Source organism: Mirounga angustirostris, unplaced genomic scaffold, assembly GCF_029215605.1.
Source record: "Mirounga angustirostris isolate CCGP_5_RB_7025 unplaced genomic scaffold, mMirAng1.0.hap1 SCAF_69, whole genome shotgun sequence".
NCBI classification, from domain to species: domain Eukaryota; kingdom Metazoa; phylum Chordata; class Mammalia; order Carnivora; family Phocidae; genus Mirounga; species Mirounga angustirostris.
In genome coordinates this window covers 139,184-151,422 of record NW_026991777.1, presented here as the reverse complement: position 1 = coordinate 151,422, position 12,239 = coordinate 139,184, and the positions used below count along the sequence as shown (strand labels likewise).

General features: G+C 44.2%; 1 pseudogene; it reads right to left on the bottom strand.

Annotated features, from left to right (window-relative positions):
• Positions 1 to 11,939, bottom strand: part of LOC135363237 (mitotic spindle assembly checkpoint protein MAD2A-like) — a 30,683-nt pseudogene extending 18,744 nt beyond the window's left edge.
• Between the last annotated feature and the right edge of the window lie 300 nt (positions 11,940 to 12,239).

Here is a 12,239-nt window from a genome sequence, read left to right as displayed (position 1 = left end):
CTAAATTGGGGATAAGATCATTAAAGTACAATTATTTTTTTCTAAAGTACAACCACCCTTCCTGTGTCTTTCACATTTGAACCATCTATAGTGTCAGAAAAGCTAGTTTACCTTGATCTCTAATCAATTATATTAACTAATTGCTTTTCCTCAATGGAAATTTTAGTACAGAAAATACTGTACTCCTTTTACTTTATGAAAAACTCAAGTTTTTTTTTTTAAAGAGAAAACCACTAAAAATATTTGCAGAAAGTATACAATTAATCATGAGACAGCATGAATCTAAGCCATAGAAGAGATAATACCTTGGTTCTGTGACAGCTGTATCCCAGTGCCCAGAACAGCATCTGGCATGTAGTAGGTATTTAGGATATATCTGATGAATGAAGGAGTAACTAAGAAAACAAAGACACAATTATAGCTATAAATCTTAATTATATACATAGAAATGTGTAGAAAATAAAAATAATGACAGAAATTACATCAAAAGATTCAAGAGTGAGTACTGTAGAATACTTTCATTCCTTTCCTTTTCAGCACTTGTAAATAAAATGCAAATAGCATTACTTTAGCTTTATCACAGTTTTCTCATTCATATAACATGACATTTATAATTAAGAAAAAACTTAATGAGCGCATTAATTCTTAAAGTAGTAGCTTAGTCTTTTCCACAACAAATTTAAGCCAGTGTGAAGTTGTATAATACTTACAAGAAACTTCCAATAGTGGCAGAAATGTCACCGTAGCTGTGATCTGTCTGATCACTGAACGGATTTCATCTTGGATAGCTTTCTGAGACTTTTCTCTGGGTGCACTATCAAAGAAACCAATTAATTCATTTTAAGTTTTAACAAGTTATTTGAAACACAGGTAAGATTATTTATCTGATTAAATGCTTCCAAAATCAAATAAGTAATGCATTCAAAAGGAGTTTTTTTTTAAATGAAAATAAATATATGTCCTTAAGAAACTTAGTAGGCACAATATGTATCTCTATTATTTCATTTATCCTTCCAATCATTTTTTAGGGTTGTTCTTAGTATCAGGTCATTAAATAACAGATGACTAGAAAACCTGCCAAGTACTTCAAGTCAGGAAAGCTTCAGCATGTCTTAAAATAAAGATAACAAGCAGTATCTAAAATATTGAATCGGTATAATCATTTTGGCATTTTTAGTAATGCCTAAATGTCTAATTTCCTATTGCCTCAAATAAGATGTTACTCGTGTATGGCGTTAATAATTAAACATTTTCTAAAACAGACCAAAGGCTTCAGGAGCAAACTCCATCATTTCATTATGAGAGATAGTTCAGAGTTTACAGGTAAGCATGCCTAGGACAATGCTAGAAATTAGCATATAATGATGGGCATCTCCCATCCGGATAATCTAAAAACTTCAGTTTAATTAATGTCTAAGGAGGGGCGCCTGGTGGCTCAGTTAGTTAAGCGACTGCCTTTGGCTCAGGTCATGATTCCCGGGTCCTGGGATTGAGCCCCACATCGGGCTCCCTGCTTGGCGGGAAGCCTGCTTCTCCCTCTCCCACTCCCCGTTTATGTTCCCTCTCTCGCATGCTCTATTAAATAAATAAATAAAATCCTAAAAAAAAAAAAAAGGGAATGTCTAAGAAGTTTGTAGCATTAAATGAAATACAGTAGAGCTGCACAGTAAGCTGGGAGAAAGTCTAGGATAATACTTCATGGTTAAAAGTACCTTTCTACAATTCATGAAATGGCCCACCTAGGACGGACACCATGGTAGCTTTACATATAGCATCATAAACACTAAAGTTTGAAATTTATGGATTTAGCCTAAGCGCAATTATGTTAAAAGTCCGTGATAGGCAAAATTCTTTCGTGAGCACAATTTGTGAGCCCAATCCTTCTCCACAGGAGATTAAAGATCACATCTAACATACTTAGAAACAAACTACTTTATGTGAAACTAGTTCAATATAAGTAGAACTCATCTAGTAAAAGAAAACAGTTTTGGAAAAAGATCTGTAAAAATGGAAGCAATTTACTTCATACTTACCTGTCATCTTTTGCAGTCTTGTCACACTCAATACCAAATTGCCACCTTTCAAGGACCTCACCACTTTCAATATTTGAGATGACAACCACCAGTTTCTGAACTGAACACGTGTATAACCAATCTGCAATACATAACAAGGAATCTTTTTTGTTTCACTGCATTACAAAACAACTCTCTTCCCAGGTCTCACTTTCTATCCTCAGCAAATTCCTACCGCTAGTATTTCGGAACTCTGCCAACCTGTACAGAAAACCTGCCCCACAATAACCTAGCTCCTGTTTTCAAATTCTCAGTATTTGTACCAGATATAGTACTGAGTGCTGAAGACAGAGTAGAAAACATGAAGTACACCCTAATCCAAGTAAGATGCAGGAGATGGCCATTAATCTAATCACTGCACCGATAAATATAAGATTATAATTGTGATAAACGCTATGAAGGTGCAGTATGTGACGCAATGAGAGCATAATAGAGGAAAACTGGACTCACTCAGGGAGTTCTCACTTGACTTCAGTTCTACAAATAAATTATCATTAAATATGCAAAATGATACAGAAAAGGGTACAGGTCTTAAATATTGAAAAGGGAAGAGCATCTGACCAGAGGATTGAAAGAAGGGTAATACAACTGCAGTAAAGAAAGGGGAGAATGAACAAGGTCAGTTTGTGTACGATACACAGGGGTCAGACCATGCAAGGCCATATGGGCCAAATTAAAGAAGTTACACTTCAAGAACCAGGGAAGTCATTACTGTATTTGAAGTATGGTATGATGTAATTAAATTTGTATTTCAGAACTATCCTTCTGGCTGTGATGTGGAAAGTAGAGTAGAGGTAAAGAGGGGATCTAGAGACACCAATTAATTAGCAATTCAAGCAAGAGGTAATGAAGGCTTAGAGAAGGATAAGCTGGTAGAGATGGATCAGTAGATAGATTCAAGAGATTTCATGGTTCAAACTGTTAGGATTTATTGACTACTTATGAGTAAGCAAGAAGAAAGACTGAGATAGCTCCCAACTTCCTAGTTTATATCACTAGTTGGATGGCTGATCCATTCACTGAGAAAAAGAATGCAAATGGGAGATGATGCTTAAGTTTTAAGATTTTATTTTTAAGTAATCTCCACACCCAACATGGGGCTGCAACTTCATATCTCGAGATCAAGAGTTGCATGCTCCATTGACTGAGCCAGCCAGGAGCGCCTTAAGTTTAGTTTTCAGGTATCACTGCGATAGCCAGATGAAGATATCAACGGAGCCACGAAATATATGAGCACAATTAGGAGAATTGGGTTGGATGTACAGTTGTGAGTCAACTACACCAAGGTTGTTAGTGAAGCTATGTACATGTCAGAGATCATCCTAGAGAGAGATTATAGTGAGAAGAGGGCCTCAGGACAAGCCCTGAATTAATCTTGGAAATTGGGATAGTATACTCAGGAATCTGTAGTGGTTTTTTTTCTTTTTTTAAGAGACAAAACAATTTTGTAATATTTAGGGCTTGTGGGCCACCTAGGTCTCTGTTGCATAGTCTTTAAAAAACAGCCCTTTAAAAATCTGAAAACAGGGCACCTGGGTGGCTCAGTTGGTTAAGCGACTGCCTTCGGCTCAGGTCATGATCCTGGAGTCCCGGGATCGAGTCCCGCATCGGGCTCCCTGCTCAGCAGGGAGTCTGCTTCTCCCTCTGACCCTCCCCCCTCTCATGCTCTATCTCATTCTCTCTCTCAAATAAATAAAATCTTAAAAAAAAAAAAAAATCTGAAAACATTCTTAGTTTGCAGGCAGTACAAAAATAGCCACTTGCTAGACACGGGCTGTCGTATGTATCAACTTTTTCTTGACATATATCGATTTTTCTCAATTTAGCTCTGAAAAGGAAGAAATTGGGTAGTAACTTAAGGATTTGGGGTGGGTGGAAATTTTTTTCTTTTAAAACTGAAGAGAGATCAAAACAAAGAAATCAAAAATACCAGAGAAGAACTAGGATAAAATCCTTAAGGCTAGAGGAATGGGGATTCAGATTGAACAATTTGCCTCTAAGAAGAGCAATTCCTCCATTTTAACTAAAATAAAAGGGAGAAATTAAATAGGAAGGTCTGCATACATCCGAGGTGAAGAAATATCCTCAGTGTAGTCTTAAAGGAGACAACCCAAAAACCAGTAGCTTAGGTGGGGCTTGCTTCTCCATCAAATTAAGAGGACATAGATTATTAGTTGCTTACTAATAATCTTACTTTTTAGCCCTGAATAAAAAAAAAAAAAAAAAATTAATCTAATTTTAAAAATAAAGCTACTTGATACAAAGAAATATATATGACTCATGAATTAAGAAAAAAAGATGACTAGTGTTTTTTGGAACTAGTTTTGGAAGATCAAATGGGGAGCTAGGGAGAAACATCCTACAACAGAAAAATTAGAAGTGGGAATCCTAAGTAGAGAAAAATATGAGGGGAAAAAGGAATAGATGGAGAACAAGTATTGATTCAATATAGTAATTTCTTGAGCTAAAGAAAAACAGTGAGTGCTCAGATAGAAAAGGCTTACTGATTAAAGGCAGGATTTTAAAAAAGACAAATGGAAATATATAAAAAATAAAACTCTACTGGGTGCTCTATTACTTAGTAGTTCTTTTCTTTAAGTTTAGTTTCCAGGTTGGATCCAATTTTATTTTCCTTTAAGTAATGATGGCTTTAAACTCTAGGCAGTTACAGAAAATATATGTTAAAAATATACAGTGGATTTTTCTCCAATAGTGAACACCATCATAAGGACAGAAAATTCCAACTTGTTCCATCTGGCTACATGAACTGCAAAAATCATTTCTAAGGAAGTTGATGGAGACAGTTTTGTGAAGCCATATCAGATTCCTAATATCAAAATATTCAACCCACTCAAACTGCAGTATGGGAAGGGTGGACTTTCTTTCAATTTATATATTATTTGCTTCCTTCCAATTAAGAATCACTATATTTGAGGTTGTAGTGTTTTATACCTTTTTGTACAGAGCTGAAAAATGACCACCAAGATGCCAGAAAATATGGGTTCTACAAGGCCTGCAAAACTCAAAATGGTTTGCAACAATTAAATACCTTTCAGCTGTTCCACCACATCATTTAGGTATTTTATGAGCTCAGGATCAGTTGTTACAAGCAAGGTGAGTCCATATTTCTGCACTCTAGTAAAGGTTTCAGATGGATATATGCCGCGCTGATATAAAATGCTGTTGATGCCAAATGCTGGAAACAAAAGGAATGTTAAAGAAAAGTCATTATCACTTTGTAACTCTGGAAAATAAAACATATTTAGATGTGGCTAAGTTTCATTAATGGCATAAAACCATAAATGCCTTAACGTGTTTGTGGGTGTTTTGCTGAAAGCAGAGTAGGTAAAAAGTGGCATTAAACATTCTTAAAACCTTGCTTCTAATTAAGAGAGAACACGATACCTGCATTTCTGTGGCAAAAAAAGAGAAAAACGCCAAACTGCATTAATCTACTGTCAAAGTAGTACTACAACTCACTGTAATCCAAGTCCCAATTCAGATTATGTGGTTAGAGGGTGTCAAAATAGGCTTTTGCATCTCAGTTAGCAACTGATTAACTGTTCTCTGCAATGCTCTCAGCAAACCTTTCCCTCTTTTTCCTCCTTTTCTCCTCACAAGTCCTGCCAGATCCTATCAGAAGGCACAACTGTCCTGGTCCGGAATGGCGTTTCCTAACTCTAGTCCATCACCGCCAATACCAGAATCAAAGAGGGGCCGAGGGGTTGTTAAAAATATACGTGGCCCCCACCCCGGTCCTACTCCGTCTGAAGTCGCGGAGGCTGGGGGCGGGCGGAAAGTGCCTGGCTCTGTAGTTGAAAGCAACGCTGCAGGTGGAGGGGCTACATCGCGCCGCAGGCCTCAGCAGCACCTAGGCCTCAAGCTCCACCATTAGCAAGGAGCCCGGAGGCGGCGTCTGCATCCGCTTCTTCCTAGATTCTCCCGCCGGGCAGGAGGCTGGGGCAGAGAGAGCTTAATTCGCGGCCTCGCGGCCTCCCCTCCACCCCCTCCCGCTTCCCCCGCCTCCGCGGCTGAGCCCCGGGCCTACCGGGCGGCCTGGCCTCAGTTCACCCCGCCCTCCGGCCTGCGCGAGGACGACTTACAGAAGAACTCGGCCACGATTTCGGCGCTCCCGCGCAGGGTGATGCCTTGCTCCCGGGAGAGCTGCAGCGCCATGGCCAGTCCTACAGACGAAGGAGTGCGCTTCCCCCCGGCAGAGAGCGACAGCAGAGACGCCCACAGCAGTTCCCCGCCACTCGTTTCAAAAGTAACGGCGCAGCACGCGCTCGGGCCTCCGCGCAGGCGCGATGAGCCTCTAGGCCCCGCCCCGTGGGGCGGGGCCTGCAGGTCCTCTGGGCGCTTTTCGGAGCTGGCCTGTCCGCAGGCGCAGGGGGTAGGCGTGGTCGCCCAGTTCTGGGTGGTCAAGCTCCGCAGGGTCCCGGCTGGGCCTGTGTAGTTGTGGTCTACTAGACCGGCCTGAGGGAAGAAGACGCCAAAACCTGGTTTGGGTTTTTTTTTTAAGATTTTATTTATTGGGGCGCCTGGGTGGCTCAGTCGTTGGGCGTCTGCCTTCAGCTCAGGTCGTGGTCCCAGGGTCTTGGGATCGAGCCCCGCATCGGGCTCCCTGCTCCGCGGGGGGCCTGCTTCTCCCTGTCCCACTCCCCCTGCTTGTGTTTCCTCTCTCATTGTCTCTCTCTGTCAAATAAATGGATAAAAATCTTAAAAAAAAAAAAAAAGAATTTATTTATTTGAGAGAGAGAGAATGAGAGAGAGCACATGAGAGGGGGGAGGGTCAGTTTCAGATATTTTAAATATTTAAATATTTAGGTGGAATTACTTTAAAAGAAAATTTTGTTGCACACCATATTCAAAATGCTAAAAATTGTACACCTTGAGGTGTTGAAAACATGATCTTATGAAAATATCAGCCATTTTCACAGATCTGAAAAAAAGCTACTGAATTGTACTATATGCCTACTTAAGTTTTTGTTAGCTAAGCAAATAGATTTATTTTGAGATATGCAACTATGAATAATTGCCACTGCATTAATTCTACCACATTGTTAGGAATCATGACCTTGCATTGCAGACTCTAAAATGGATCTGAATTTGAAACCCTGAGAACACTAGCGATAGAAGGGCAATGGGAAACATCATTATAAGGGCTCCTACAGCTTCTTTTAGGAGGAAAGAATCTGATACACATGAGTACTTTCAGGGCACTAAAAAAGCAGCTTAAAGCTGACCATATGAACCCTGTTTCTAAACAATACAAAAAGAAAAGGTCATTCCTGCATCAGAATTACCATCATAAAAAATATTATAAATAATATTAAAGTCACACTGAGTCAATAACCACAGGGTTTTATTATCTTCAACACTACTGACAGCTTAATAAAATATGCTTAACAAATCATTTGTTTGAAAATTGAAAACTATATTCCTATGTAATTACAGAAACAGTGTTTTTAAAAAGTGGATGGCAATATTTATTTTATATCCATCATCTGATTTTAATATATCTTGCCAATAAAAATGTTACAGCTTTTAGAGATAAGAAAAAAATATGAAAGAAAAGAGAAAAGAAAAAAGTCTCAAACACAGGACCCAGAATGTCAACTAATTCAGCACAGTTTTGCAGTGTCAAGTAAAAAGTCTCTCATAGAAAGTTACATGGAAGTGTAAAACTTCGGTTTCTGGACTTTGATCCAAGCGGTCATAAAAACTGGTCCTCATTAGTAACTCCTATTTCCATTGTATGTCAAATATTCTCAAGCTTTTGCCTAGTACAAAACAAAGCAATAAGAAGTCAATCACGTTACCCCTACAATACTAAATGATCTAAAACATAACCCACAATGGCAGAAATGATTAGTAACTAATGAAAGGTAACATTATTTTAATATGCTGTCAAGAATAACAACAGCTGTTAAAGTGGCATTAGCACCCGGAAGCCTTCATTTGCAAAAGCATGAAGATTAGAGCCCTTAATTAACACAGTAGTATCTCAGGCGGGTAGAACTGCAAAGTTGTCTAGAATGGTGAGGGTGGGAGTTTCCGTATGTTGTAGTTTACTAGTCTCCAGTTAATTTTTATGCCAATAGATTATGTTATGAATTGTTTAACTGACACTCAAATTCACATCAACAGGCTGTGATTACTAAAAAGCATCTATGCTCCAAGCTTGTAGCTTTGAACTAGGTGCTTAGCTCTGTATTTGAAGATAGTTATAGGAAACAATGTAATATAGCAGCCGAACTGCTTTCAAGGTCAACCAAAATTCACGGGTATTTAAATGAGAATTTAGGGATGCCAGAAACCTTCATTCTGTCCAGTGACTACTACTGAGTACAGATCATTCAGTTTGGGAATAGGATAAAAAAGCATGCATGAATGTCATGCATGGAAGTAGTTCCATCAACATGCCTGTTTACCGGCACAGATGGCCAATCTAAGTGAATCCAAATTTATTTTAAATTTAAAAACATGTTAAATGTTTCTACAGAACTGTCTCATGGGGTCCTGAATCACACACAGTACTCATTTTACACTTACAGAGTGTAACAAAAAGGATAAAAGCAGAGTAACAGCTTCTAGTTAAAAGAGAAAAAAAAAAAAATCCTAGCTATAAAGTTAAAATGTCTGCAATAAGTTTTTACCACAACCATATGAATCACACTGGGTTTAGAAGTTTGGAATTTTTATAATCAACTACTGTCTAATCTCTCAATCTTAAATCTCTAGTTAATGCCACCAAATATAAGCCCAAACAGGAACCTCTGACTACACACAAGCTCATAGGTCGTATTCTTTAAACTGACAACTTTCAGCACTTTATACTTAAGGAGGGCCTGTACTACTCTTAAATATTTTACACTTTCGTTTTCCACGTTTTACTCAACATAAACTCTTAGAAATATATAAGAATATATATACACATACATGTCATAGAAAGTGGTCAGCCTATTGTCAACATCAACTATAATATAAAAACCGTAACTAAAAAAGTCTTTATACAGAGTTTCAGATGATCTGAATTTTACACAGAAAAGTGTAACTTTGAGAAATGAGGACTGTAATCCTGTGCTACTTGGGAGAAAAAGTAATGTGAAAAGAAAATTAAATGTAACCCCTTCCATTTAACTTCCAATAAAATGTTACTTTCAAAGATTTGGCAGGCTCTGAGTGAAGTGTTCTTATGTATGACTACTTAAAAAGATCACCAAACTATCCTAAGTTTCTGTCTTTAAAGGGAGAGAAGGAAAAAAAGAAGAGGACACTGATGTTGATTTGTAAGACAAATCACTTTTTTCTTTCAACTACTAATAATCTGCCTACAGAACATCTCCAAAGAACAGCCTGACACACTGAAAAAAATCAGCCCAGCTCTCCTGCCCGCTCCCCATTCAATGGGGGCAGAAAAGTGGAAGTGCGCAAGGGTGAAAGGAAACTAGGGACAGATGGCCTCGGAGTAGCAGGTGACCTTTGAAAACTGGGGGCCCACAACAATCAATAGTTCCAGATCTAGATGGCCTTCGTGCCTCACCCCGAACTCGCAGGAAACTGTCCTTTGAAAAGAAACCACTTTTCTTTTCAGGGTTTATCCTCTGGTTGCTCCAGATTCAGATTTTGAAGGAAGACAGCCAAAGCGGGGAAAGAGGACTTTAAAAGGAGGGCGGAGTAATTAAACAGAAGAGATAAGATTTGCCCTAAGCTATCGCCTCGGTCCAAAACCCCCGAAAGGGATGAAATCGACACAAACTCGTTTAGGAGAAACTGCCTTAAAAAGAGCCCCTTCTAAAATCCCAAAGGAATACACCGTAAGAGAATAAAGGAAGACAAAAATATCAGACAGTCCATTTTCAATGAAGCATCCCTCTGCCCCCCCGCCCCCCGCTGGGCGCCCCCAAGGTAAAGTGGCAAGTGGGGGGAGGCTGAAGGGACTACCTTGTTTTGTCTCCAAAGGGCAACACAGCAAACATAGGAAGGTCGACGTGCAGACCACGCGGCCTCCGCAGACTCTGGACTCCGGGAGGCGCCGGGGGGCGACGACGTGCCCAGGGGAGGCGGTGACTCGACGCCTGCTCCCTTACCGACCCCGCCACCGGGCCGCCGCCCGCCGCAGCCCGCTCGCTCCGCGCTGCGCCGCCCCCTGGCGGGGAGCGCCCGGCAGAGCGGAGGCCGACCGCCGGCGGGGGGGAGCCCAGCGCCGGGCCTCGGCCGGCCGCTCCACCATCACCGCCTTGAGAGCGCTTTCCTGGCGGCCAAGGCAGCCCGCGCCAGCTGCCCGACGGCCGCTGCCTGGAGGCGGCGGCGGCGGCGGCGGCGGCGGCGGCGGGTTCGGGACTCTTCTCCAAAGAGGCGCGTCCTGGAGGCAGTCGGAGTCCGCGTGCAGAAGCCTTTGCCCGCGCCAGCGGCTTCCCACCAACTCCTCAGGCTTCAGGGCATCCGCCCGCCTCCACTCTCCGCTCCGGCCCCTCCTTCCTCGGCTTCCACCTCAATTCCTCCCCAACTCTCCGGGAGCGTTTCCCACGCGCGCCCCAACTGCCCCCCGGGCAGCCACCTCCCAAAGGACAGGCACCCTCCGCCCCGCCCTCGGCAGCGGCCGCCCCGGCGCTTGGCTCTCGACCGGGAAGAGCTGGCCTCTGGGGTCGGCTGGGGCTGCGCGGGACCCGTCAGCGCCCCGCTGTCGGCTCCCGCCGCGCCTCCCCAGCGCCCTTTGTGTGCGCGCCGCGAACCCCTCTGCGGAGCCCTTCCAGCGGCGCCGCCTTGGGAGCAAGAGAGAGTGAAAGGAAGCGCCGGGCCAAGCAAGGGACTGGAAAGGGGCAAAAGGCGACAGCGCTTACTCCGGGAAGATTCCGGCATGTTGCTGCCTTTGGGCTCCTCGTGGTCTCGCCCCTACCCCGACTTCCCCGCCCCGCCAAGGGCCAGGGCGAGGGGGGACGGGGGAGGAGCGGAGCTGCTGGGACCGAGTTGGAAATGGTGCTTCCGGAGCCGCAGGGAAGGGGCTCAAAACTGTTTTGGTTTCGCTGAGGAGATTTAGGGGGACTGGGAGGCTAAAGAAGGGCTGGGGGAAGGCCCGTGAGCGCGGATGTATGTAAATAATCTTGCTCTCAGGGAATACCGGGGCAGCCGGGCTGTGTGTGTGTGGGGGGGGGGGGTCCGCATGTACATTTTTGCATTGAACTTTTTGAGCAAGTTGGATCGAATCCCACGCGTGGGCTTTTCGACTGTACTAGCCATAAAGTCGAGGTGTCTACACCCTAGCAGGACCAAAGACCTACTTCAAAAGCAAAGGGCCTGGGAACCGAGGTCGTTTAATGGTAAAGGAAGAGGAAAGTTCAGTAAGGGAGAGAGATGAGCCCCCAGGTCACTCTCAGCGCCCCGGGTGGGTCTTCCAGGGGCCCTCTTCTTACCTGGTGGCTTTCCTAACAAAGTAAGAGAAGGTAAAGTCCCAGTGATCATCCAGCCACGCTTCCACGGAATCCTGGTCCCGCTGCAGCTTCGACTCCCCGGAGCCGGGGCTGGCCCGCTCCATGATCCGCGCCCAGCGTCTGTGCAGCTGGTTTGTGCCCTTTTCCACCCCAGCTGGGGTCTCTCCCTCGGAGGAGCCGGCCTCTGCCCCGAGACCCTCCCCCTCCGCCTTGCGCCGGTCCGGCTGGCTTTTGGCGAAGCTGCTCCGGCGCCCGGCCAGCCTCTTGCCACGCCCCACCTCTCCTGGTGATCACCGCTCCCAGGTGCGGCGGCTGGGGCAGGCGCAGCAGCCGCGCGGCCTCCCCGGGGTCGGGCGGAGGCGGGGTCTCGCCGGCCGTCGGGGCCCCAGATTCCAAGGCGGCGGCGGAGGCAACTGGCGAGCTCGCCGGCAGCTACGTGGCCGCCGCTGGAAGGAGGCCGCTCGGCCGCTGGGGTGCGCTGTGGGCTGAGCGGGTTCCGGGGAGCGCGCAGAGGTGACTGGGGGTGTGTTCGCAGAGTGCCCCGCAGTACGAAAGGGAGAGTCGCGATGTGTGCGCCCATCCCAAGTCCTGAAAGCTGGAGTCAGGGGAACCTTCCACCAAAAGTAAGAGGTGCGGCTACCCTGGCGACTTTTCTCAGGTCTGAGTGAACAGTGACCGACCGGCCTCGCTTTCCTCCCCAGGGCTGGGGTCTGGAAGGTGCAGGGATCGACCT